The 24,015-nt window shown below is 48.7% G+C and overlaps 1 protein-coding gene across 1 annotated transcript in view; it reads right to left on the bottom strand.

Annotated features, from left to right (window-relative positions):
• The window catches only part of SNX25 (sorting nexin 25), an 880,463-nt gene that overhangs the window by 340,505 nt on the left and 515,943 nt on the right, over positions 1 to 24,015 (bottom strand). The gene's annotated exons all lie outside the window — the stretch shown is intronic.

The following is a 24,015-nucleotide window of genomic DNA, read 5'->3' as shown; positions in this document are numbered from 1 at the left end:
GGTTTAAAGCTGGTTATTTGGCTACATGGACAGCAGAATCAGCAGGACCAACTCTACCAACAGCTTCAACAGGAAGGGTATAGAATCACACAGTTGCTAGGTGACCACTATTCTAGAGCACTACAATATGTACATCATTAAAGGGAAACATCATATGATAAACATTAACATGAAAAGTGGAATACCATAAGATACAACAGATATTCTCTTCATCCAAAAATAAAACAAAAAACCCTTAAGTGACAGAAGTAACAGATACAAGGGCTAATACCTTTGAAATGATACACTGCTGAAGCACCCAGTGATCGTGCATGAAGTTGTGGCGGTAATCAAGGAATGCCTAACTGTCAGTGATACAGGTGAGTCAGGTCGGAAAACTGTGTGGGATGCACTGAAAACTGTAATCTAGAGAATATTAATTCAAGAAGTAGCAAGTGTTACACATGCTAAGAATACTCCTTGAAAAGCTAATGACAGAATTAAGAGACTTAGAACAAAAGAGTATCCCTTAAAGAAGAATGGCGGAAACAAACAACGGTTAGGGAACAACCGCGAACATAGCACTGGATAGAGCCAATTATATGCTTACCATGATAGAAGGTTGCTTTTACAAGAGGGGTAAACAAGCCAGGCACACTACTAGCAAACAAACCCAGAGCATGTCAGACATGCAGATACACAAGGGAAGGCTACAGATGAGCAGGGGTGGTTCAGATGACTAGTGAGGGAGAACTCAAAGCATTTCACACCTATTTTAAAAGACTTTATGCAGCGGAACCCACCCACTCATAGCCTAAATTTCATATTTAGACTTAACATTCATCCTCAATCTCTTTAATCAAATTGCAGAACTAGGGGAAGAAGCAATAACCAAGGCGGAAACACTAAGGGCAATGAAATCGGCCAAAGCTGGTGCTCAGGTGGATTTACTATGGACTTTTTGTAAAAGCTTTGTGCTGCGATTACTCCCCACTGTAACATCAACTGTTAATGAATTAGGAGAACACTGTAGTGTTACATCTACCAAGGCTGAGATGAGTTCTTGCTATTCGACTGGATAGATTGAGGTCAATCTGAATTCAACCTATAAAGGGGCTTTATATTAAACGGCCCCACAAGAGACCATACTAATAAGTTGCTCCATTTGATTGACATAGTCAAGAACCAGCTCAGAGAAAAAGTGCTCCTGTCGAAAAGCCATTGGACAGAGTAGACTGGGGGATGATGGCTAAGACAAACTGAGTTTCGGGACCTGTTTTGAGGGGACGGTAGATGCCTTATATAATAACTGGTATTAGGAGACATGGTAGGTCCTCAACCCTAAATCCCCATAGGCTGAGGAAAAATTGTGCCCATTTACCCCCATGTTTACCTCCTTCCTGGTACCCCTTCTACAAAATATCAGAGAACATCCAAATATAAAGGGGATCACCATTCACCATGATACTTTTCAACTATCGGAGTTCGCTGATGATGTACTATTCACACTATCAGAAACCAAATGATCCCAACAAGCACTGATGTCTGTACTGGAAAAACATAAGGCAATAGCTGCCCTTTAGATCAACTTGTGCAAATTGGAGCTCTTGGTCCAAGAGGGGCTCTAGCATTGGCAACATAATTACAACATCAAACACCTTTCGACTGTTCATTAGATAGCATTAAGTACCTCAGCTTACTTCTCATGCCCACCTTGCAGCTTTGAAAAAAGAAGAAATTTTGAGATCATCCAACGGCTGATGAGACCACACTGGCAGTGTGGATGAACCATGCCCTGATCTGGGTGGGAAAGATAGCTTTAAAATGACACTCTTACCAACCCTTGCACCAAACACCCAAAACAGGGAGGACTGGGAGTGCCACATCTATACTACCACTATTAAGCATCCCAGCTTAGATACATTATCAATTGACTCAATGATGGGAACGACAAACCATGGTGCTATATCAGTCAAAATGTATCCAACAAATTCCCTGGGTCCCCAAAGATCAACGTGGACTCCACCTATATACATCCCGAGCCATGCTAGATGTCTGGGATTCTATTTAGATAAAGGAGGGATTAACCACATACCTAGCCGCATTAGCACCCATGTTTAGAAATTCACACTTCATCCCTGGAGCAGGATCACAGGAGTTACAGGCATGGAGGCAGACAGCGTTTTTTAAACGTTAACACTTTATTGAGAAAGGTTTAATTAAGTGAACTGAGGATGTTAAAAGGAATACCGTGTTCCTGAAAGATAGTGCTGTCATTATTTCCAGCTCTGGCATTGGGTCTCTCATAACAAGATCAAGAAAACCGCAGCATAAACTTGACACCCTACAAAAAATGTTTGCAAACCCCAGGAACACCCACATATTTATCATGTAAAATTATACACACTACTTACTACAAAGTACACCTACATCCCCTTAAAAGAGGAAATGGGAAAGATACCTCAATATCACCTTAATTTGAAACAATGGGGCAAAAGTTTCCTAATGGCTTAAAACTATGCACACCATTCACAGGGCAAACAAACAAAATATAAAATATTATATAGGTGGATTTACACTCCAGATCCATAATACGGATAACACTAAATTGGATAGATGCTGAAAGAGCTGTGGTGAAATAGGATCTATATTACATACATTATGGTTATGCCCTAAGCTGTCACAATTTTGGGAAGAACTGTTGATGTCTATTTTCCATGTGAGAAACAGAAGCATAGAGACACTGCTGGAAAGAGTAATTTTTTAAGAGTTCCTCAAAGGGATATATATAACCTGCTTCACGCTACTAAAGTCACAATTATCTTCCACTTGGTACCACCAGCAAAACAGACAAATAGCATTGTAGAGAAAAAAACAATCACAACTTGTGCCCGCTAGCTCCAGAGAGAGTGCACACTATTAGGCCATGAAAAAATAGCTCACGAGACAGCAGACACAAGTCACAAATGTAATAAAATGAGGAGAGAAGTACTTGAGTAGCTTAACCATTGCACAGAGGCCTCACATGCCCAAACAGACAGTCTTTAGTCAGACGGATAATAATCAGTATCCCTGTTACAGTGAGCTGGATGAACTTGAACTTTCAGCAGACAACAGTTAAGAAGAGGTGTTTATATTAGAGAGATGATCAGCGAGGAACAGTGGAGGGAGGCAGTTTTGGTGAAAAGTTATGCTGGGGAATTATTTGGATGGGAATGAGGTCAGTTGAGTATGCCTTCCCTAATGTTCTACAGTTGTATATTTTTTAAATGTCAATAAAAGACTGAAAAAAATGATAGAGGGGGTAATTTAAGCAAGCCTCTTTCAAGGTAACACACTTACTCACAGGAAGCTAATAAATTTGAAGTAGGGATTCCAAAACATGATATTTAGGTCTCTCAAAATCAGTGTAGATCCTTTCTCTTGGAACAGAAATATCCAATGAGCAGTAAGGTTATCCAAGAAGATAAAATAATTAGTTGAAAGGTCAAGAGGATGATAGGAAAGAACACAACCAATGGCCTTGTGTCAGAAGCTTGTTCAGAGGGCCATGGGGCAAGCAGGACTTAATGTGCCCAACCATGGGGACTGAGGTCGTTTTCTCCTTATGTCCTGTGGGCTCTTAGCAACTGGGCCAAGCACCTCCTCAGCACTTTACTCTCAGTGGTAGCACGAGTCGAGCAGACTAAGACATCGCAGAGACGATGTGGCTGCAAGGATATACACGGGCTCACAACTCAACTTACATATAGTAACCCCAATAAATGAATGTCCAGTCAAATAATTACTGTCATTAAAAGTAATATTTATACAAATACACAAGGCAAAATGTGATACACACTAAATAATAAAACACTCTTCATAAGGTCTGTATTCTAGCACTGTCAGAGCGGGCAACAGCGTCCCACTTTTCTTGACATGGACTGGTATTATTTCCCATTTCTGTGAGGCAATATCCAGGCTAGGCCCCACCAGAAGATAGGAGTATCAGACGTCCAACTATGGCTATTCAAAGTCCAAGGGGCCCAGCATGGATAACAACTGGATGTCAGCCTCAGTGACACAAATCAAAGGGTTACAAAGTCCCCCAGGCCTACTCTTTATGATTCCCTTATCAGCCCCATCTCCCTCCTGAGATGTGCCCGGGCCAGTTTGTCCAGTGACCTCTCTTTAGAATCAAAGAGCCCCTGTTGAAATGTAGTGAAAAACCTGGCTCCTCCTTCCTTCAGTATGTGTTCCCCACCCAGCTCTCAGGAATGCAGCAATTCACAAATCTGTCTGGGAGGCTCCTTTACCTTCACAAGCTCTTTCAGAATGCCCTGGGTCTCCCAAAATAGACTCCAAATACTTCTGTGTATCAAGCCCTTCCCATCACTTCATAGGCACGCCTACATCCCAGCACACACACACAACTGCATGTGCTGACCGCAGCTACCTACAACAAAATACAGGCCATGAGTTGAGCTGAGCACATGGCAATGAAATGAGCCACAAGGCGCCACTCCAGTGACACGTATAAAAAAGCCCATTCACTTTACTGATCAACATTACTGAAAACATGGCGTGCTGCCACCACTGTGCTTAAGTAACTTTGCTCCCGGTAAAGGCAGTAGTCTTCCACCACTCGAGCAATGCACTTTGGGAGCCTTCCTGATCTTAGCAAGGCCACAATGCAAGAGAAAGGCCTAGGTCATAGAGAACATGCATGATGGGGGGCGTGGCTTGCAGCATAAGATGGTGGTCGCTTAAGCGTCGTGCTCCGGGCCGGGGCACTTGATCCATGCATATTTACGGCATTCCCTACCAACTGACAGAGCTGTGATTACGTGGGGCGATACCTGCCTGCAGTGCGCTCCCCATGTTGATGTCTCCGGGCCACAGTGAGCCCTTCTGACCCGCGATTGGGAGCACGGAGGTCTCTAGTGCGGCGCCTCTCTGGGTCTGGAGATGGGGCCGGCGACGCATCGCTCTTGCGTGCGGCCGCGCCAGACTCTGCTGCCTGAGGAGAGGCTGCCGCTGTGGCTCGAGCCCCCAGACTGAGGCCTAGTACCCAGAGGATCCACTCGCCGCCCGTGCTCTCACTTGGCCAGCATCTGCATCGCGTGAGGCTTGGGACGTGCCGGAGCGCCGTGGGAAGCTGTTGAGCAGTTTCTGCACTGAGGTCCGGCACGGCAGCAGCGTAACAGTGTCTCCTCCTCCTGCGCTGTTGGCCACGCGCTGCTGCCGCTTGGCCTCACGGACCGGAACCAGGTACCCGACCCGCTGCCCACATTGTTTATTCCTTACAACCAGCACGGTGTGAGGTCTGTGGTGCATCGGGCGCCCCTGCTGTGACACCGCAGACTGGTGGGCGGATCTTCAGTGGCTCTCTTCCACCTGGGCTGGCTGCATGAGTGGTGCCTCTGCCGCCGGAGTGGCCCCGTTGGGCTGACAGGCTGGACTGGAGGTAACTCCGGTGCTCTCCTTGTGGTTCCTTCCTCCCACGTGACGGCAAGAATTCCCCGGGGCCTGCGGCAAGAGTTTTTCTTCCCCCGAGAGGCGCTAGAGGGAATGCGCCCAATATCCAGCACACAGGATGAGAATTTGCTCGGTGGGCATAGGCTGGTACTGCTGTTATCCGGTGTGCCGGGAGTATGCGTGCGACAGTACGGCTCCCTCTGCCTGACTGGCCTGGTTGTGTGGGGGAGGTGGCTGACAGGGGCCCGGGACTTAACCTCATCCTGCGAGGGGTGAGCTACTCTCATAGTAGGAGCGCTCCAGGAGAACCGCCTCAAAGTCGAGCAGAAGGGGTTCTCGCTTGCTGCCCTCGGAGTCCTCATCCGGCAGATCTCCACAGATGAAGGCATGGCAGGCACCCACCCCAGTGGGGGATAAACTAGATGTGATTCTGAGGGAAATTCGTGAAACACTCTCTGCACTGGAGAGTCAGCTGGGCACACTCTTGGTGGGCTTGAACTTACTCAAAGATGACAACCGAAAGTTATCCGATAAGGTTAAGAATACTGAACACCTGCTGGACACAATGGGGCCTCAAATCAATGACCACGATGGTCAATTGAAGGAAATGCGACAGCAGATAGAGGCCTAGCACACCCGTGCTGATGATGGGGAAGGGCGGGCGAGGCAGAATAATCTCAGAATAGTGGGTCTGCCTGAAGGTACGGAGGGGTCCAATCCGACAGACTACATCGAGGAATGGTTGAAAACTGTGGTAGCACCCACGGGCCTCTCTCCGCATTTTACTGTAGAGCGAGCTCACAGAGTGCCTACGAGACGCCCTATGCCCGGTGCGAACCCACGGCCAATGTTGACGAGAATATTGAACTATAGGGACCGAGACCGGGTGTTGCAGGCGGCGAGGAAGCAAGCCCCGCTGCTAGTGGAGAATGTGAGGATGTCCATATTCCCGGACTATACGTTGGCTGTTCAATGACAACGCTTCTTGTTTCTGGAAGTCAAAGCTAGAGTCCGTGCGGCGGGCTTGACATTTGCATTGCTTTTCCCAGCCAACCTCAAGATCAACCATAACCAACGGTCTTTGTTCTTCGATACCCCCAAGAGTGCGTTGGAATGGCTGGACAGAAATTTCCCGGCCGTACTACCAGAGCGGAGGATGGATTCTACGCAGCCGAAATCTCAACGAGCCCCCCATCGGCATAGGAAGGGCATGGTCACACAGAGCGCGGGGGCTTCCTCCCCGCCCCACCAGCAGGTGATGGGGGGGAGGCGAGAGGCCCTCCAGACGGCCGAGACACTCAGACTCCCAAGACCGGCGATCAGCACTAGCCCTTCTGAGGTGGCCAACTCAGACTACGGGGGTAGCATGGCCTTGTTTCCGTCCACATCTACTCAGCTCAGCCGGGACCCATTGGGCTGAGCTTGGAGAGTCTTTTTGAAAAGGGGACTGATGCTGACCTGCTGAAACCATGCCCACCCGGTCCAGCACATTACTACTTGTTATGCTTAACTCCGTTTCTCACTGATCTTTATTGTACAATGTATACGTGGTGCCCCTGCTCACACATAGGGGATTACAGGGAGATCGTATACTAATATGTTGCCCCGGCCTGACTTGGGCATGTATTTCTACAACTGTCTGGGTACTTTGAGTGTTACACACATAGCCTACCCCCGCAAGCGAAAGCAAGAGTTCTAAGTGTAGGATGTTAACACTTTTTTTCTGATTAGACGAGGTTCTGTCGTTAGACCCAGTATTGGGGATTGTTTATGTTAGTTTCATGGTTGCCGCATATTATGATTGGGGGTTCCGGGGTTAAGGGTGGTGGGTCGGGGCTTTGAGTTTTTACATCTACAAATGTCGGTTGAGAAACTGTATACAGTCATATCCTGGAACGTTAGGGGGATGGGGTCGGCCATGAAAAGACATAGAATCGTAGCTCAACTACATCGTCGCAAGGCTCAGATAGTGTGTCTCCAGGAGACGCACCTCGTGCAAACAGAATCCAGTAAACTGCAGAGGAGGTGGCGGGGCCAATTTTATGCTACTGCGTACTCTGCCTTTTCTACTTTTCTAGAGGGGCTGCAATATGGATACGGGCGGGAATCCCCTTTGCTCATTGTGAGTCCCGAATAAACGACCAAGGCAGGTATGTCCTGATTCGCGGGACCCTGGATGGTAGGCAGGTAGCGCTGGGCTCCATTTATGCTCCGAATGTGAATCAGGATGCCTTTCTCTCCAGGTTAACACAGACACTCTCGGATTGGGTACAATACCCATGGTTGTTAGGTGGGGAATTCAATGCTGTGTTCGATACACACTGGGACCGCTCTCACCCCCCCTTACCAAATATCAGCGCTGTGACTCAAGCTGCTGCTTTGACTAGATGGGCACGGGGTGGAACCTTTTAGACGTCTGGAGGTCCCAACACACGAATATGCGGGAATATTCCTTTTACTCCCACCCACATAACCTGTATACCCGATTGGATCATTTTCTTTGCACTGTAGATCTGTCCTCTGCCATACATCAGAGTACATTCCTTGGTAAAACCATCTCTGACCATAACCCTATAGAATTGACATTTAATTGGGGTAGGGTCCCTACGCCTATAACAACATGGCGGCTGCAACCCGTGACCTTGGAAGATGAAGCATTTCATGTTAAACTAGCTGACACTATTACTACATATTTTACTGACAACGAAGGCACTGCTTCGACTAGATCGGTTGAGTGGGAGGCATTTAAGGTCACGGTACGGGGGCTGCTATGGGAAGCTTGGTTGGGGTCAGAAGAGAGGTGACCAGGGACTTGGTGGACTTGGAGGACAGACTACAGGTGCTGGAGGTGTCAGCTCAGGGACATGTAATGGGAGCGGAGCAATTACAGGAGTCAAGAATTCGGCACGCCGAACTATTAGAACGGCTCCAGACAGTCGACTTACATGCGTACATATTGCGTACTGACGCTGAAGCGGATAGGGCGGGCACGTTACTGGCACGACTGATTGCTCCCCCGTTAAGTCCCACTCCCATTTTGGCGATCTATGACGCCCACCACTTGCTGCTGACTTCCCAGAGTGACATTAATAAAACTTTTCAAGAACATTATGCTAATCTGTATAGTGCACAACCTTTAGAAAGGTCGGAAGAGACTATTCAATTCCTAGCGGGTGTAGATCTTCCCAAGATAACGGACGCATCGGCTGAGCTATTGGCAGTGCCAATCACCATAGGGGAAATTAGAGTTGCAAAAAAAGCACTGGTACATAATAAGACCCCAGGGTCTGATGGCCTACCTGTGGAATTCTTCTCCACCTATGTGGACGTGTTGGCCCCGAAGCTGCTACAATTATATGTCACCTCCCTAGAGGAAGGTACGCTGCCCCCCACTACTTAGGAGGCCATAGTTACGTCCTTACTAAAACCAGATAAGACCCCACTGACTTGGCATGATACCGTCCATTATCAATCCTTAATACGGAATATAAAATCCTAAGTAAACTTTTTCCGTCTAGATTACTTCCTCTGTTGCCTAAATTAATACACACAGACCAGTGCGGTTTTATCCCCAAGCGTAGTACTTCTCTTCATATTCGTCAGTTACACGCCCTGATGCATGTAGTGAAGGGGTCATTACCGTTAACCGGATGCTTATCCCTAGATATAAGGCAAGCGTTTGATACATTAAGCTGGTCAATCATGCTTGCAGTGTTGGTAAAGTTTGGTGTACCTCCCTAATATTGCAAATGAATTCAATTACTCTATACTGATCCCACGCGCGCGCCAAGTCGGGAACGGTTATATCGCCTGCATATCGTATTTATAGGGGGACACGTCAGGTTTGCCCCCCGTCACCCCTTTTATTTGTGTTGGCGTTAGAACCAATGGCCCAACGGTTGTGATGCGAGATGGCCTCATATGGCATACCGTTACCACCAGTAATACACTCAGTTTCGCTTTACGCGGACGATAAGCTGTTATTTTTTAAAGATCTTGGCATGAACATGCAGCCCCTTGCCGCAGTGTTCTCGCCGTTTTGGGATGTTTCTGCTCTGCGTCTGAATGCCACAAAGTCAACAGCATACTCCTTCTCTGACACATACGAGGGTACCCACTTGTAGTATGGCCCAGCACAGTTCGTACTGGAACCTACAACATTCAAATATCTCGGGATACGAATTTATAGATCCCCCACTGACACTATTGACAGGAATGTGGTGCGAACCATAAACTCACTCCTTTCACAAGTGTCATTTTGGAACACCCTGCCGTTGTCACTGGCGGGCCGTCTAACAGTGTCCAAAATGGTCATGTTACCTAGACTCTTATACCATTTTGTGAATATCCCTGTGGCCCAGCCGGCCTGGATCTTCCCGACTCTGAATACATTACTAACGTTATTGTTGTGGGGAAAAGGGAGACATAGACTAGCACTATCCAAGATGCAGCTGCCGAGCACTGCAGGTGGTATGGGAGCACCAGGTTTTAAAACGTACTGTATTGTTGGGCAGCTGCAATGGTTGGCATATTGGGTGGCGGGAAATAACTTGTTCAAAATAGGATATACCCCGGCACACTTGCATCAAGGTAGGTTGCAGGCACTGCTGTGTCCCGAGGCTGACAAGATACGAGACCCTCCTTTTCTATTGTCCGTTGCCTTACACTACTGGAAGCAAGCCCTGAAATCCGCAAAGGTCTTGAGTCTGTACGCTCCCAACATCCCCCTCTGTGGTCTACCTACCCGCCGTGATGTTTTGTCTACTGTTAGGGTACGAGACTGTATACAGGCAGGCACGTCCACTATCGGGGATTTCTTCCTTGATGGTACGTTAATGCCGCATGACACATTTGTCCGCACTAATGCGGTGCCGGAGACTCTGTTTCTCATGCACGCAGTGGTGGTGCACTATGTCCGGAGGTACTGGTTGGTGGCACAGAACGAACCCCCTACATTTCAAATACTGCGGTCTCTCCACATTATGGGCCAAGGACGCCACCTTGTACGCTGGTTGTACCGCGGACTGCAGGAACATCTACAAGTATCACTGTTGCCTCTCCGTCAGAAGTGGCAACTAGCACTGGCAAGGAAGTTAGATGATAGGGAATGGGACGCAGCCCTAGAACATCCCCGACGAGTGTCTCGTAATTTTCGACTGAAGAAAATACAGCTACTAATATTCGGTTATGGGTTAGTGGGGGGGGGGGAGGAGTAGAGTTGTGGGGGGGATGCTGGGGGCGGGTGGTGGGTGCTGGGATTGTGGGTATATGGAGAACTGAGACAGAATGTGTAGGCCAGATTATTGTGTACACATAATAGTGTCATTTACCACGGGTTCATGTACCACATGGCTGATATCCACACTGCAACGTCACGAAGAACTGTGATAGATCCTACTGTTGATCTACATGTTTGAATGTACTTCAAAAACGGAAATCTACAATGTAAGACGACATGCATCTCAATACCCTAATAAAATTGTGTTAAAAAAAAAAATAGAGAACATACATGATACGTTTTCGCCCATGATCACTAACACTGTTGCCACGGATCCAGATATCAACGAAGCTGGGGCACTCAAGGCAGGAGTACATGTCCATTAACATGCAAGGAACTTTCATGTCCCAACTCCTTGCCTTTCAAACTGAAGAAAAGAGTAAACTATTATCTCCTGCAAACTTGGTTCAGTAGTGACTTTTAGTGATTCATGGCAAAGAATTGTAAATTCCCAACCCACCCTTTCCTATCTCTTGTCTGAAAAGCTTGTCACACCTCAGGCCAAATCTTCAATAATCAAAGAGAAATCCTGAGATAGCCAGAATTCAAAGATAAGCAAAATCTCAAGTAGATGGGATATAATGTGCACTAATAAGATGGCACATTTTCATTGCTGAGGGAACATTCAACAACCTACTTTAATATTTGAATTAAGAGGGTCATTAGAAGAAAAAAAATATATATAATATTTCTTAACGGGATGAGGTGAAAACAGACCCCCCCAGTACGGTAGATCTGTTAAGAGAATGAAGAAAAGCAAAGAATGATATACTACACACCAGCATTGAATTCACAGAATAATTTTTCTAAAATAAAACATAGGCAAAGCCAGTAGATCACGCCTTTGTAAACTATTATTTAAAAAAAAGTTTCTAAAAAATTCAAAATTCTGGAGGAAAAGCAATCACATCCTAAGGTATCTCGAAATTGACCCATGAATTTGAGATTTTCGAGCTTTACAAGCAGCAGTGTTTTTAAATTTCAGGCAGGACACATTGAATAGAATTAAATAAGCATATTGCATGTGATAAACCTTAATTATTACACAGGGGACACTTTGTAGGTACTCAAAATAATATAACAGGCCATATGGAAGTGTCAAAATTGCAAGGACCTGGAACTGGATCAAATGCTCCAGGCACTGGAGAACAGATTCATGGGACTTGGGGAGATAAGATGTTCTTCCAGTCACTCTTCTGCCTTCAAACACAGGCTGCTATGATGCCACTTTCGACTAAGCTTCTGTCTTTGTTCTTTCCTCTCCCATGGAGGTTGTGAGGGGTCTGGAAGGGGTACTCTTTCCTCCTCTAGGGGGTCTAGCTAGTTTCATTATATAGGGGCGACAGGCACACTGCAAGTTGGGGGGGCTGTCCGGGCTCATGCAGGGGTGCAGGGAGGGGGGAGTTCTGTTGGGGCGGGTGGGTTGGGGTGGGGTGTTGTTCGTTTACACCACAAGGCAAATGTATCATTGTGTCATCTTTAAAGTGCTCTCTGGGGGACGAGCGATGGCTTCTGTATATGATGGGGGGTAGGGGACTGAGTTTGTTGTCCTGGAATGTTAATGGACTGGGGGACAGGATAAAACGAGGTGTGGTCCTGCAGTTCTTGAAGCGAATTTCGCCCGATATAGTTTTTCTGCAGGAGACACACCTCATTGGCAACTCCTTTCGTGCTATGAATCGACGGGGCTACCGCCTTGTGGCCCATTCGGGCTTCACGTCTGGTTCAAGGGGTGTGGGCATTATGGTTAAGAACTCGCTCCCGTTGGAGATTGATGAGGTGCTCCATGACGACAGGGGACGCTACAAGGTTTTGGTGGGCAGAATGGAGGGCAGAGTGGTCGTTTTTGTGTCAGTATATGTCCCGCCGGGGCTGCAGACGACCACCTTTGCAGACCTGGGGCGCCTCCTCCTTGGCCTTCTGGAGGGGATTCTAGTGGTGGGGGGGGATTTTAATGCTGTGGTTTCCGGAACTGTGGACCGTCACCCCCCTAGGGATCTCCCCCGGGCCCAGGCGTGGTTGCCTGGCCTCTTGGATACCTTGGGGCTGGTGGATTGTTGGCGTTTGAAACATCCCACGCAGCTCCAGTATACCTTCCACTCCGGGGTTCATGGTAGTCTTTCATGGCTAGATTATGTCCTGGTTCCGGCGGCTCATGTGGGGAGGGTGGGAGAGGTGAGCCATTTGGCACGGGGTATCTCGGACCACTCCCCGCTCTTGTTGCGCTTTGATATTCTTCCGAGGGGAGAGGGTAGGGTGGTCCCGATTAATCCCTGGTACCTGCGTGACCCCACCATCCGCGCGGAGTTGGTCAAATCCCTTAAGCGCTACTTTGACGAGAATATGGGGTCTGTGTCATCGGCGGTCTCACTGTGGGAGGCGTTCAAGACGGTACTCCGAGGAGAGGCCCTGTCCCTTATTTCCCACTCCCGGAGGCGCGAGCAGGAGGAGGTGACCCGTGTTGAAGCGGAGATAACCGAGTTGGAGGGTGATCTAGAATGTGGGGTGACGGATAACAAATTACATGTTCTCCGACTCAAGCAAGCGGCCTATAAGGCCCTCGTCACGGAGGCGGCCAGGGGCCTCAGTAGAGAGCAACAGGGGAGACTGTATGATGTGGGTGATAAGGCTGGTAAATTGCTCGCGTGGCTGGACAAAAAGGAGAGAGCGAGTCGAGTTGTCCCTTTGATTGAGAAACAGAATGGTGTGTGTGTCACTGAACCGGAAGAAATTGTTTCTTGCTTTGCAGACTATTTCCGTGGGGTGTATTCCCCGGTGTCCTCCCGCTCTGAAGAGGATTCCCATGCCCTGCTCAGAGATATCGCGCTGCCTTCCCTTTCGGAGGAGGACAGAGTGTCGTTGGACGCCGCTCCAACTTCTGACGAAATTGCCCTCGCCATACGCTCGGTCGCTTCCGGCAAGGCCATGGGTCCTAATGGTCTTCCCATTGAGTTGTATAAATTGCGACCGGATACGCTGGCACCACATCTCCGTGCTATGTTCCTTGCGGCCCACTCGACGGGTTCCCTCCCGCTAGACCAGCGTCTGGCTACAATTGTGGTTATCCACAAGGAGGGGAGGCCGCGGGACCGAGTCACATCCTATCGGCCCATTTCGCTATTGAATGCGGAGCCCAAAATTCTTGCCAAAGTGTTGGCCAATCGGCTGGTCGGCGTAGTGTGTGACTTGATTCACCAAGATCAGTCCGGCTTCATCCCCCATCGCAACACAGCGCTTAACCTGCGGCGTTTGCATGGGGTGCTCGCACGTGTCCCGTACATACGGGAGCCGGCCATCTTGGCGTCCTTGGACGCCACTATGGCGTTTGACACACTGGAATGGCCATATATTTGGGCGACGCTCGCGAAATTTGGGTTTGGCCCTGGGTTTATCAGTTGGGTTAAATTGTTGTACTCTGGCCCGCTGGCACAGGTGGTCGTGAACGGTAGAGTATCGGCTCCATTCGAGCTGGGCAGAGGCACGCGGCAGGGCTGCCTGTTATCGCCGCTCCTTTTCGCGCTCGCCTTGGAGCCCCTGGCGGAGTGGCTGTGGTGGGAACCTTCTATTCGTGGTCTCCGCTGGACCCCCGAGTATGAGGACCGCGTATCTCTCTACGCTGATGATATTCTCCTATACCTGGCTTCCCCACGTAAGTCATTGATAGTACTGGTTGATGTATTGCATTCGTTTGGTCTTAACTCCGGCCTTGTCATCAACTGGGCTAAATCGTGCGTCTATGTTCTCTCTGGGGAGGAACCTATCCTTCCGCGGGGCTGTCCTATCCAGATCGCCCCACGGGGATTTCGGTACCTGGGGGTCTTCATCACCCTGTATGCGGAGGCCCGATATAATCAGAACTTGCTTCCCCCCCTCCAGCGCCTGAAGGAGGATGTCGCACGTTGGAGGCGCTTGCCGCTCTCGCCGCTCGGCCGGGCGGCATTGTTTAAGATGATGTCGCTGCCGCGTTTCCTGTACGCTCTGCAGAACACAATGGACGTCGTCCCGGCGCGCTACTTCCGCGAAGTAGAGAGTTTGCAGCGCCGCCTGTTCTGGGAGGGGAGACCGCGTATCGCTCTGGCGAAGCTGACGCTCCCGTGGTATGACGGGGGGATTGCCCTCCCGGATATCAAGCGGTATTATTAGGCCTCCCAGCTGGCTGCGATTAATCACGGCATGTACGGGCCCGCTCTAAACCCGGCCTTTGAAATGGATAAGATGTTACTGCCGGGTGGTGATTATAACCGTGCGCTTTACTCCAGCTCGCTCGACGCACGTCTGACGGGGCCCACGCGTGTCATGGTACAAGTGTGGCACGCGGCTAATGTAGCGATGGGGTGGAAAGATCGTTTGACCCGGGCGTCGCCACTATACGCAGCTGAGCAGTTGGGCACCCTGTGGACTTCGAAGGGCTTCGAGAGGTGGGACATGATAGGCATCAGCAGGGTGGGTGATCTTTGGACTAGGGGAGGATTCAAAACGTTCGAGATGCTGCAGACGGAATTCCAGTTGCAGGACAGGGAGTACTTTCGGTATATGCAGATCCGTCATGCGCTGGGCTCCGTCTTCCCGGATGTTGCCTCCATCCCGGAGTATTCCCCTCTGGAGGACAGAGTGCTAGATGGACATGTACCGGAAAGCACGATTTCACTAATCTATAAAAAACTTATTAATGACCGCGCGGGACTGCTAACTAACCTTCGTGAGGCATGGGTTGCCGATGGCTTGGAGCTGGACGACGAGGACTGGGTCTCTGCGGTGGCCTCCCCGAAAGAGGTGGCCATACCGGCCCGCCTTCGCTTCGTCCAGCTCAAGATACTCCATAGGGTCTACGTCACGGGGCCACGGCTATTGCGTATGGGTTATGCTGTGGACGGGCTGTGTAAGCGTGGGTGTGGTTCCTTGGGGACCTTTCTTCATATTTTGTGGGACTGCCCGGAGGTGGAGCGATTCTGGCGTGGTGTGCATGAGGTCCTGCGGGTGGTTACGCGTGTGTCGCTGCCGCCTGAAGCGAGGAGATGCCTTCTGAATGTATGGGAACCAACCGACTACTCGGCGCCACAGACGTGGTGGGTGACTCTGGGATACATGGTGGCCAAACGCGACATTGCCCAACTGTGGGGTTCCCAGAGGTCGCCGACCGTCTCGGCCTGGAAGGACAACATGGACTAGTGCATGTTTCGGGAAAAGGTGGTGTATGTTGCGAGAGGTAAGCCTGGGACATGGGTGAAAGTATGGGGCCCCTGGAACGCCTATCGCGGGGGAATCTGTACCCCGCCGTTATTGCCCGATCCGTCTCCGGCCCCGTCCCCTTAGCCGGTTTATCGCCCCGGTACCGGGCACTGAGTCCACCTAGTCCCTGTCCTGACCTTTTCCCCCCCTTGATACTCCTATGGATTGGTAGGGTCCCCCTTCTAGGGGAGCACATGTTGCTGTTTCCGATTGTGGGTTGCCTTGTGGATTTGTTTTTTGTTGTTATTTATATCAAAAAGAAACCGTTATATGGGTTCCGGATGGTGTGGCTATCAACGCTGCTAACTCCTGTGCATTTCCCTTTGCCGCAGCATGTGCGCTATTGTTTGTACCATATGCTCCTTCTGTCTGCTAGCGGCCGGCCTGAAGGTTGTAGGCCCATCTGTGTATATTTTTTGAATTTTGTAATAAACGGTTTAAAAAAAAAAAAAAAAAAAAAAAAACACAGGCTGAATGCGTGAAGCAGTCTGCCCTTTCCACAGCCTCATAAATGCTGCTTTTGCGTGTCAAGGCCTGGGCTTCCATGCAACAAATGGTAGGCAGGAGATAAAAGAAAACAAACCCTGTAAAGCCTGCTCTCTAGTCAAACCTGGCAAAAATATACCCCATCCAGACAAGCTGGATGGGATGGGGAGTAAAACAAAGAGCGGGGGGCAGGGATGTGTGGCGGAGCAATACATGCGGACAAGACAAGAAAACACATGCAGTCCCATGGAATGCTCAAAGAAAAAGAAACGTGGTGTTCACAGATCTGAGCCAAGGAAGTACATAAGTGAGCTAATCGAAAGAATGGTAAAGAAGCTCAAGGAAGGGAGAAACACAAAAACAAGGAAGGAAAGCCAGCGAATAAGATGCAAGCAAATGAGATTGACATGAAAGCCAACAAAGAACAAGCAATGGGCAGACCTCCAACCACGCTGGGTATTGGTACTGTATGTAGTTGGTGTTCGACTAGAGACCTAAAAGCTGCCAGTAGTGAGAGTTAGGAATGATAGCCGTCAGTGGAAGACTATATACAGAAGAAAAAAAAATGATGAAGGACAGAGCCTTAGGGAACCCTGTACCTAAGAGGTAGAGGACAGGCCGACTGAAGATGACAAGACAATGCAGTATTAAGGTATACGTAGAGATCTGCCAGAGATTCCAAATAGCTGCAACTATCAAGGCATGAGGAAAATTAGGTTAGAGAAAAGTCAATTATATCAAAAGAGGGTAGCGTAGACAAAAAAATTGTGGTTTCCTTACCGAATGTCAATGTGTCAAGCAGAATCAGAAGGTAGGACAAATCACAGTAATAAGATCTGCTTTATTAGAGACATAGTGTCCATGGAGTCAAATTAACAGAAACTGGCTTGAAGTGCTGAAATATGAGTGAGTTGGCTATAGACAAAATATAATAGATTAGAGAAATAGGGTAGGAATAAGGTAGGATGTAGATTTGCGAAACAGAAAGCATCAATAAAGCTTTTTTTTTCAAAGAAGAATGATAGATTGTAACATGTCCGAATGGTTGAGAAAATGAACATAGTCTAGGTCGGAGATTATATCATGCAGTGCAGCACGAAAAGAAAAGAGCAAAGAAGGAGGAAATGACAGAACGATTCATCAACTAGAGAGTTTTATCCACCGGATGAGTCCGCACGACTTTCAAAGAAATCCAACACTTCAAACGAATTTCAAGAAAATATTATTTGTCAATGAACAAACTCAAAAGATAAGAAAAGAAAATAGTGCTGATAGGTTCGCGGGACAACGTGATTTGTACCAGCGACTTGCACCATCCAAAGCTGTGGGGCTGTGTGAGGAAAGAAGTAACAGAACTGAGCAAGTCAAGGTACAATAGATTAGAGCTGTATAGAAAGCTAGGCTTCGAGACACGTTCGTGAGATACACATTTTTCAGTTGCAGAGAGGAATGCCTACATGGATGAGGCCAGAGCTGAAATTTCCAGAGAACATAGATAACAAGCGGAAAAGGTGTTCCATGACTATGAGGAGGAATGTATAGACTGGGGTACAGGAAAATAAACTGATGATACACAAATAACATGAAGAAGTGACACTGACAACGTGGCATAGGGTGGAACAAAAATACATTTTAAAATGTGCCTCTGCCAACTTATAAGTACTTAGGTGTGAGATAGAGACAATTTTTAAAGGGGTCTTTCCTTATTTTCAACCATGTAAAATAACTTGGTAACTAGTGTGGCAGCTGCAGATATTAGCATTCACATTATTCCTAAGCATTTAGGACTTTGGTCCAATCTCAGGGTCTTTGGGACAGAGACACTTTAATGTTGCAAATATCAATTCAACAGTACCACCTGTGTGTGAGAGCAGGAGTGTGTGAGCATGTATAACCCACACTTTGGGGCCGGTTCGGTCCTCATAGCGTGGGTTAATCTTGACCGAACCAGACAAACACTATCTTTGTGAGGACCGGTCCCCATAGTGGGTTCAGGCACTTTTGAGCGAGTGTATCAAAAAACTAAAAGTGCAGTTTGACTTGCTTTGGACCGCTTTATAACCTACCCTATCAAGGCGCGCGTGGAGTTCGAATAATAATTACACACTTCATTAAGGTCAATGGCCGGTCCTCATAGTGATATATAAACATTACAGTATGTGCATGTTTGAGTGAGCATGTGCGTGAGTGTGCAAGAGAGAAAATGTGACTGTAGGTGGGTGAAATAATTTACACAGACTCACATCTATACTGGTGTGTGTGGTGTGTGGTGTGGTGTGGTGTGGTGTGGTGTGTGTGTGTGTGTGTGTGTCATTGCAATATATGAAAAGCATAACTCAGAAGCTGCAGTTTGCTGTAATGCAGTACTGAGAATCTTGTAGGACAAGCCATCATCAACTTTCTTCAGGCACAGTATGTAATATCTATAACCACAGCCTAGAAGATTCACCATGAAGAAATAAAGTTTTATTAAGGGTTTGAAGCATGTGATTGCAAGTTGGGCAACAAAAATTAAGCTGCTCGCTCAAAACTATGAAACGAGAAACATAAAATACAGAAATTATGTCTGCAGTTCTGCGCACCAGTCATTAAACCTATCCTGAAGCTCAGTTTTTAAAATTGGGAATCTGAAAAAAGGAAACAAAAACATAATATAGTTAAAACCTATATTTTATCTTTATTATAACAAAAAAACAATAAATAGGAAAAATGTCTCTCTTTCTCCACCTCATGGGTGTTCTTTCAATAACAACCCCATATCATGCATTTTATTATGGTTTCTTCCTCTCGCTGTGAATCCCTACGGGCAAAAGCGTATGTAGCGCACTCAGAGGGGCAGAAGCAGAAATGGGCTATGTTGTGCTTTTTACCTCAAAAAGAGACAGAGAAAACTACCACAAGGACGGTTTCTACTAAATATGCAAAGTTTAGGCAAGTATACAAATAACTGCATTTGTCAATTCTCCTCATCGCTAACAGAACTTAAATTCATTTATGATACGAATAATTAAAAATAAATCACATATCACTTTTTTTTTTAATAACAACATTTATTGAGATATTATTGGTAGCATAACACGGTCCATTGTATACGAGCATTGTCAAACATAGCTTAGGTCAAAGCGAAACCAATGTTATATAACTTCAAAACCTAAGCACAGACATAGTACTACACCCCGAAACCCATAGAATGTCAGCCTATAGTATTGGAGTGATGAAAGCTACAAGCTAGTGTTGCATCCATAGCTATATGACTGTATATCTATCTCTATGAGGGATTCTGGAGGCAGTGCAGAAGGCAGGTCAATACCCCTGCGTTTACAGGTTTTGCTCTGTTTCTGAGGGCAACCACATGCTTGAAATACTACCAGTTCCATCCCCATACATCTGTCCATGGCTCGCTTCCATTCACCTACTGAGGGGGGGGGGGGGGGGGGGAACCCCCTTCCCGAGCTGGGTGATGTCTCGCTTAGCCAAAGTTAATCTAAAAAACAAGAGGTGTTGTTTATATCGGTTGCCACCTATAGCTTCTGTGCTATGCAAGAGGACAACTAGGGCTCAAAGGGGATCTGCCAGGACAACACTTGAGCTAGGCACGAGGTCACACTGCGCCAAAAGGGCTGGAGTGCGGTGCAGCTACATACCGTGTGAAGAGAGGTACCCTCCTTCCCACTACAGCAAAGACACGTGGGGGAGGATATTACTCCCATGCGCCAAAGGAGGGACCTTGTGTAGTATGCTCGATGTAAGTATTTGAACTTAATTAGGCGCTGGCATGATGCAATGGCAGCACCCAGAGGACTTGTCAGGGCCTCTATCAAGTCATCGTCATTTAGGTCCACTATATTTTCCTCCCAAGTTGTCTGCAATGCGTCCAGTGGTGTGACCATGTGTGATCAGAGTAGTATAATTGTCTGATATTGTGTGCGCCCATATCACCCATTAACAGCTGCTCTTCTAATAGATTAAACTCTGGTAACTCAGTCAAGTCCTTAATATATGGTGTCAGGGCGTCTCTAAGTTGTAAATATTTTTTTTTAATTGGCTACGATGAAGCTCATACTAGTCCTGCAGCTCTTGAAAGGATTTGAGTACTGTCCCATTCATGTCACCCAATGTAGATAAACCGATGAGGTCCCATGTGCGGAACCCAGGTAGTGCAGCTACATGTCGAATAGAAATGCCATGCCATAATGGGGTTGCCAGAGTCAACTTCCCCCACCAGCCCAACCGCCAAACCGTCTGTCGCCATAACTGGATAACTAATTTAGCTGCTGGGGGTAAGTGGTCTATTCTCGTATGACTGAAGAGGAAGTCTAATAGTGACCGGTCACCCATTGCTCGTCTCTCCACCGCATATGCCGGATCTGTCTGTGCACTATACCACCATTCTTTGATGTTGGGTAGGTGGGAGGCAGAGTAGTAGGCGTACACATCTGCCGCAGCTACACCTCTGCAGTAGGTGGACTGCATACAAGTGCGGAGGGCCACTCTACCTGCACCACCCCCACCCCACAGGAAATGGTTAATAACTGCATTAATCTGCTTAAACCATGATTGTGGGATACCATAGGGGAAATACTCTCGGACACACAGAAGTATGGGGTTAATGTTGTGTGTCCAGGGGACGATCGAGTTAGGGGAGATTTAAAAACCAAAGTACTGGAACCCGTACACGGCATGGGTCAGATGGGTTGTCCAAGTCCCTCGACCTTGATCCCCACAGACAGGAAACAGTACTAATTTAGATTGGTTTGTGCTTAGCCCAGAGGTCTCCCCGAATACTTAACGTATCTGCAGGATTCACGGGCCTGTTATCCCCTGATCCGTAAGAAAAAATAGTATGTCAGTGTACAGTGCGATCCTGTCAGACGTCTCAGTGGACCTCTCAAACACTAGGAGGTCCTACCTCACCCATGGGGCCAATGGCTTGACCGCAAGTGCAAATTATAGGGGGGGGGGGGAAAGCGGGCACCCCTGCCTGGTAAATGTCCAGTATTTGTAAAGTGCGAACAATTACCCAAAGGTGTCAAGGTGCTGGGGGCCGTCGGGAAGATTAAGCAAGCTATTACCCAGAGTCACATGATGCTGGGCTGATCTGACGCCGGCACCCGAGGATCGAACCGTACCTCTGAGGATAGGGAATTGGTCTCACAGCGCCCCAGCTACGTGCACAGAGGCGGAGATGTCTGTGTAGAGTAGGCGGATACAAGTCAGAAACCTTGGGTCGAAGTTGAGAGCTTACAAGAGAAGGAATTAAAACTCCCAGATCGAATAAAATGCTTTATAGATATCCGCTAATAAAATGCCCGCGGGCGACCAAGTCCTGGTGCCTTTGAAAAATGTATCGCTGTGTCATGAAACCTGCCCGATATCAGGATGGAAGAGACTAGGGATGTGTGGAAGGAGACGGTCTGCGAGGATCTCACCCAGTAGTTTGGCTTCTATATTCAGTATTGAAATTGGTCGATATGAGGAGGGTTCTTAAGGGGGGCGCCCTGGTTTGTGTAATACCACGATTTCTGCATGCCGCCAATCTGCAGTTTGGAGGCCTTAGTAGATGTGCACCTAGTTGGGGCATATGTAGTCTTAGGAACTCGCTCGGGAACCCATTAGGTCCCATTGCTCGGCCAGGCGTAGGCTTGACAGTGCATTAGTGAGTTCTTCTTCAGTGATTGGCATGTCGAGTTGTGCTCATGTGCTATCCGATACAGATTTCGGTGGAATGTTGCTTATGAACTCTATGATTCGATCCCGGGACAGGACATCACGCCTAGCGTATAGATCCGAGTAAGGTTAGGCTAAGGAATGGGCGACCTCGTGAAGGTTGGCACATAAACCGCCCTCTGTGTCACGCAGTACCGGCACCAGGGCTGGCGACTGCGCTATTTGACATAATGGATGCATCATCTTACTCGACTTGTCACCCCACTGATATATCCTACACTGAGTTGCCTGCCAAGCCGTCTGCGCCTCATTTATAAGTAATTGATGTACGGAGAGAAGGGGGGGCATGGCTAGCCAGCCAATATGGCGGTCGCAAATCCCTAGTGCTCCGTCCATCAATCCCCTCTTATTCACAATAATTATCCTGTGAATGCCATCTACGACACTAATGACCAGGAGTCGGAAGGCGCACTGCATCCGAGAAGCCTTGAACTGAGCGATTTGACCCGCCGGGAGCGCGGCGGTGCAGGTTACAAGCGCACGGCCCTGCTAACGGTGAGGCCGCGCGCCCACATTTTGTGCCAGAAGATGGCCGCCCGTGGCGGAGCGTCTGCCCCGTAAACGCAGCGTCTTGGAAAATGGCATGACCGTACAGTGGAAAAGCTCCCGCATAACCGGAGGAATGGAGCCGTGCTGCGGTATCCCTCAGGACTATCGCTCACGAGCCGTGGCAGACACAATTATGAGGCGCGCGAAGAGATCATTCACACGGTATGGTGGTGGAAAAGAACAGTGACAAGCTCCCCGTGCCGGAGCTAGGAGCGCCCAAGCACACGGACGCTGCCGTGACTACCGAATACCTCCACCCACGCTCCCCTGCTGCCCGAGACAACAAACGCCGCGGACACACCACATAGGGGCCCATATGCTGAGGGCTGCGCGGTGTCAGCAGCTGAGTGGTGGGAATCCACCAAGAACTGCGGTGAACACCGGGACTGCGGACCAGAACCCTCACAGGGCCCCTCGAGGCGCTGAATAGCACGACAGACAGCGCCGAGCGGTCCCACATAGGAGCCCGGGAACTGGGGGCTACACGGTGAAAGCGCCTGATCAAGGAGCAGCCATCTGAGATGGGGTAAGCGACGCAAAAGGCGACTGAGAGCTGGGACCCCTGAGGCGCGCGGGAACGCAAAGGACCGTGACAGACATCACCACTGGTCCAGGTGGGAGCTCTTGGTATACCGCCGCCATTGCAGTAGTGCGGCCAGAGGCGAAGTAGAGAACACGGGGAGTCTGGGCCTAGATTGCCACTGAGGAGCTGGGGAGGCCCGTGGTGAACGGGTAACTGGACCCGGTTTCACCGGAGAAGGAAGCATATGAAACACCGGTGAGGAGGCAATAGTGGATGTGAGGGCAGTGCTCACTGCGTGCGGCCTGAAGGGAACTAGGCTGATGCTGGCGAAACACTATGGTACTTGCAGGACCCCCATGACCAGGGCACTAACGCTGCGCGAAGACTACCACTGGGGACACAGCAGCGCCTAATCAACTCTCCTGACTGCAGCCCCCTGTCTCCCGGAACACTAAGCATGGCGGTGGTGCTCCCTGGGGGCCCGTAAACTGGGGCCGCATGGAGCCGACAGCCTGTAAGAGGGGTTGCCCACGCTGACGGGAGAGGCAGGCATGGGGCTGATAACCTCGCAGGCCCTACAACATTACGGACACTATATGCACACCGGGCGTCCCGCTGAACCTGAATGACACGGGCCCGAACGCACTGCGGCTCCTGGAGGGACCCTGCTGTGATGAGGGGTGTGTAGCTGTGGTGCGGCGGAACCACGGAGCTCACAGTGAGGTGAAGCTGGATCTGGGCCACCGTGTAGGTGTCGATGATTCGAGGTAGCGGCTGGATCAGGCCC

This window comes from Triturus cristatus, chromosome 2_2 (assembly GCF_964204655.1).
Source record: "Triturus cristatus chromosome 2_2, aTriCri1.1, whole genome shotgun sequence".
NCBI classification, from domain to species: Eukaryota; Metazoa; Chordata; class Amphibia; order Caudata; family Salamandridae; genus Triturus; species Triturus cristatus.
Note: the sequence above shows the minus strand (reverse complement) of the source record. Positions and strands in the feature narration are given on the sequence as shown.